Genomic DNA, 5,000 nt, shown 5'->3' on the forward strand with positions numbered 1-5,000 from the left:
ATTTTATGTGGATGCATAGATTCAGACCGCCCTGCTCCACCGCTTTTGGCCATTTTTGCCCAACGTTAGCCGCTTCGGCGTGCCGCTGGACTGTTTTCGGGCCTTTTTCACCGACGCTTGGCCGTATCCGCTTAGTTTTCCCCAACGCGTGGCCGCATCCGCTTAGTTTTCCCCCGCTGGACTGTTTTCGGGTCACTTTTGCCCAACGTTAGCGGCTTCCGCTTGCCGCTGGGCTGTTTTCGGGCCATTTTTCCCCCACACTTGGCCGTATCCGCTTAGTTTTCCCCAACGCGTGGCCGCATCCGCTTAGTTTTCCCCCGCTGAACTGTTTTCGGGTCACTTTTGCCCAACGTTAGCCGCTTCCGCTTGCCGCTGGGCTGTTTTCGGGCCATTTTTCCCCAACACTTGGCCGTATCCGCTTAGTTTTCCCCAACGCGTGGCCGCATCCGCTTAGTTTTCCCCCGCTGAACTGTTTTCGGGTCAGTTTTGCCCAACGTTAGCCGCTACCGCTTGCCGCTGGACTGTTTTCGGGCCAATTTCCACCGACTCTTGGCCGTATCCGCTTAGTTTTCCCCAACGCGTGGCCGCATCCGCTTAGTTTTCCCCCGCTGAACTGTTTTCGGGTCACTTTTGCCCAACGTTAGCCGCTTCCGCTTGCCGCTGGACTGTTTTCGGGCCAATTTCCACCGACTCTTGGCCGTATCCGCTTAGTTTTCCCCAACGCGTGGCCGCATACGCTTAGTTTTCCCCCGCTGAACTGTTTTCGGGTCACTTTTGCCCAACGTTAGCCGCTTCCGCTTGCCGCTGGACTGTTTTCGGGCCAATTTCCACCGACTCTTGGCCGTATCCGCTTAGTTTTCCCCAACGCGTGGCCGCATCCGCTTAGTTTTCCCCCGCTGATCCATTTTCGGGTCACTTTTGCCCAACGTTAGCCGCTTCCGCTTGCCGCTGGGCTGTTTTCGGGCCAATTTCCACCGACACTTGGCCGCATCCGCTTAGTTTTCCCCAACGCGTGGCCGCATCCGCTTAGTTTTCCCCCGCTTAACTGTTTTCGGGTCACTTTTCCCCAACGTTAGCCGCTTCCGCTTGCCGCTGGGCTGTTTTCGGGCCATTTTTCCCCAACACTTGGCCGTATCCGCTTAGTTTTCCCCAACGCGTGGCCGCATCCGCTTAGTTTTCCCCCGCTGAACTGTTTTCGGGTCACTTTTGCCCAACGTTAGCCGCTTCCGCTTGCCGCTGGACTGTTTTCGGGCCAATTTCCACCGACTCTGGGCCGGATCCGCTTAGTTTTCCCCAACGCTTGGCTGCATCCGCTTAATTTTCCCCAGCTGAACTGTTTTCGGGTCACTTTGTCCCAACGTTAGCCGTTTCCGCTTGCCGCTGGACTGTTTTCGGGCCATTTTCCACCGACTCTTGGCAGTATCCGCTTGGTTTTCCCCAACGCTTGGCTGCTTCCGCTTAATTTCCCCCAGCTGAACTGTTTTCGGGTCACTTTTGCCCAACGTTAGCCGTTTCCGCTTGCCGCTGGACTGTTTTCGGGCCATTTTTCACCGACACTTGGCCGTATCCGCTTAGTTTTCGCCAACAATTGGCTGCATCCGCTTAATTTTCCAAGCTATACTGCTTTCGGGTCAGTTTTGCCCAACGTTAGCCGCTTCCGCTTGCCGCTGGGCTGTTTTCGGGCCATTTTCCACCCACGCTGGCACCGACGGGGCCATGTACACCCACGCGCGTGTACATGAGGGGGCACCCATTTTTGAAAACCTTGCCCCCCTATAGGGGAATATGCATTTTGAGGCTCTAGCCACGCCCAGGGTTACCACCCCCTGAAAATCCCCCAAGTCGAAATCACCCATGTAAAATATTCAAAAAAATCTCAAAAAATCACAAAAAATTTATAAAATCAAATAAATTCAAAAAAAAAAAAAAAAATTTCAAAAATTCAAAAAAAATTCAAAAAATTCAAAAAAATTCAAAAAAATTCAAAAAATTCAAAAATTCAAAAAAAGTCCAAAAACCCAAAAAAACTTCAAAAATTTCAAAAATTCAAAAAAATTTCAAAAAAAATTTCAAAAATTTGCCCCGCTGAACTGTTTTCGGGTCACTTTTGCCCAACGTTAGCCGCTTCCGCTTGCCGCTGGACTGTTTTCGGGCCAATTTCCACCGACTCTTGGCCGTATCCGCTTAGTTTTCCCCAACGCGTGGCCGCATCCGCTTAGTTTTCCCCCGCTGAACTGTTTTCGGGTCACTTTTGCCCAACGTTAGCCGCTTCCGCTTGCCGCTGGGCTGTTTTCGGGCCAATTTCCACCGACACTTGGCCGCATCCGCTTAGTTTTCCCCAACGCGTGCCCGCATCCGCTTAGTTTTCCCCCGCTTAACTGTTTTCGGGTCACTTTTCCCCAACGTTAGCCGCTTCCGCTTGCCGCTGGGCTGTTTTCGGGCCATTTTTCCCCAACACTTGGCCGTATCCGCTTAGTTTTCCCCAACGCGTGGCCGCATCCGCTTAGTTTTCCCCCGCTGAACTGTTTTCGGGTCACTTTTGCCCAACGTTAGCCGCTTCCGCTTGCCGCTGGACTGTTTTCGGGCCAATTTCCACCGACTCTGGGCCGGATCCGCTTAGTTTTCCCCAACGCTTGGCTGCATCCGCTTAATTTTCCCCAGCTGAACTGTTTTCGGGTCACTTTGTCCCAACGTTAGCCGTTTCCGCTTGCCGCTGGACTGTTTTCGGGCCATTTTCCACCGACTCTTGGCCGTATCCGCTTGGTTTTCCCCAACGCTTGGCTGCTTCCGCTTAATTTCCCCCAGCTGAACTGTTTTCGGGTCACTTTTGCCCAACGTTAGCCGTTTCCGCTTGCCGCTGGACTGTTTTCGGGCCATTTTTCACCGTCACTTGGCCGTATCCGCTTAGTTTTCGCCAACAATTGGCTGCATCCGCTTAATTTTCCAAGCTATACTGCTTTCGGGTCAGTTTTGCCCAACGTTAGCCGCTTCCGCTTGCCGCTGGGCTGTTTTCGGGCCATTTTCCACCCACGCTGGCACCGACGGGGCCATGTACACCCACGCGCGTGTACATGAGGGGGCACCCATTTTTGAAAACCTTGCCCCCCTATAGGGGAATATGCATTTTGAGGCTCTAGCCACGCCCAGGGTTACCACCCCCTGAAAATCCCCCAAGTCGAAATCACCCATGTAAAATATTCAAAAAAATCTCAAAAAATCACAAAAAATTTATAAAATCAAATAAATTCAAAAAAAAAAAAAAAATTTCAAAAATTCAAAAAAAATTCAAAAAATTCAAAAAAATTCAAAAAAATTCAAAAAAATTCAAAAAATTCAAAAATTCAAAAAAAGTCCAAAAACTCAAAAAAACTTCAAAAATTTCAAAAATTCAAAAAAATTTCAAAAAAAATTTCAAAAATTTGCCCCGCTGAACTGTTTTCGGGTCACTTTTGCCCAACGTTAGCCGCTTCCGCTTGCCGCTGGACTGTTTTCGGGCCAATTTCCACCGACTCTTGGCCGTATCCGCTTAGTTTTCCCCAACGCGTGGCCGCATCCGCTTAGTTTTCCCCCGCTGAACTGTTTTCGGGTCACTTTTGCCCAACGTTAGCCGCTTCCGCTTGCCGCTGGGCTGTTTTCGGGCCAATTTCCACCGACACTTGGCCGCATCCGCTTAGTTTTCCCCAACGCGTGCCCGCATCCGCTTAGTTTTCCCCCGCTTAACTGTTTTCGGGTCACTTTTCCCCAACGTTAGCCGCTTCCGCTTGCCGCTGGGCTGTTTTCGGGCCATTTTTCCCCAACACTTGGCCGTATCCGCTTAGTTTTCCCCAACGCGTGGCCGCATCCGCTTAGTTTTCCCCCGCTGAACTGTTTTCGGGTCACTTTTGCCCAACGTTAGCCGCTTCCGCTTGCCGCTGGGCTGTTTTCGGGCCAATTTCCACCGACACTTGGCCGCATCCGCTTAGTTTTCCCCAACGCGTGCCCGCATCCGCTTAGTTTTCCCCCGCTTAACTGTTTTCGGGTCACTTTTCCCCAACGTTAGCCGCTTCCGCTTGCCGCTGGGCTGTTTTCGGGCCATTTTTCCCCAACACTTGGCCGTATCCGCTTAGTTTTCCCCAACGCGTGGCCGCATCCGCTTAGTTTTCCCCCGCTGAACTGTTTTCGGGTCACTTTTGCCCAACGTTAGCCGCTTCCGCTTGCCGCTGGACTGTTTTCGGGCCAATTTCCACCGACTCTGGGCCGGATCCGCTTAGTTTTCCCCAACGCTTGGCTGCATCCGCTTAATTTTCCCCAGCTGAACTGTTTTCGGGTCACTTTGTCCCAACGTTAGCCGTTTCCGCTTGCCGCTGGACTGTTTTCGGGCCATTTTCCACCGACTCTTGGCCGTATCCGCTTGGTTTTCCCCAACGCTTGGCTGCTTCCGCTTAATTTCCCCCAGCTGAACTGTTTTCGGGTCACTTTTGCCCAACGTTAGCCGTTTCCGCTTGCCGCTGGACTGTTTTCGGGCCATTTTTCACCGTCACTTGGCCGTATCCGCTTAGTTTTCGCCAACAATTGGCTGCATCCGCTTAATTTTCCAAGCTATACTGCTTTCGGGTCAGTTTTGCCCAACGTTAGCCGCTTCCGCTTGCCGCTGGGCTGTTTTCGGGCCATTTTCCACCCACGCTGGCACCGACGGGGCCATGTACACCCACGCGCGTGTACATGAGGGGGCACCCATTTTTGAAAACCTTGCCCCCCTATAGGGGAATATGCATTTTGAGGCTCTAGCCACGCCCAGGGTTACCACCCCCTGAAAATCCCCCAAGTCGAAATCACCCATGTAAAATATTCAAAAAAATCTCAAAAAATCACAAAAAATTTATAAAATCAAATAAATTCAAAAAAAATTCAAAAATTCAAAAATTCAAAAAAAATTCAAAAAATTCAAAAAAACTCAAAAAAATTCAAAAAATTCAAAAATTCAAAAAAAGTCCAAAAACCCAAAAAAACTTCAAAAATTT

The sequence above is a fragment of the Carex rostrata genome, unplaced genomic scaffold (genome assembly GCF_964058835.1).
Source record: "Carex rostrata unplaced genomic scaffold, lpCarRost1.2 SCAFFOLD_38, whole genome shotgun sequence".
In the NCBI taxonomy this organism is placed as follows: domain Eukaryota; kingdom Viridiplantae; phylum Streptophyta; class Magnoliopsida; order Poales; family Cyperaceae; genus Carex; species Carex rostrata.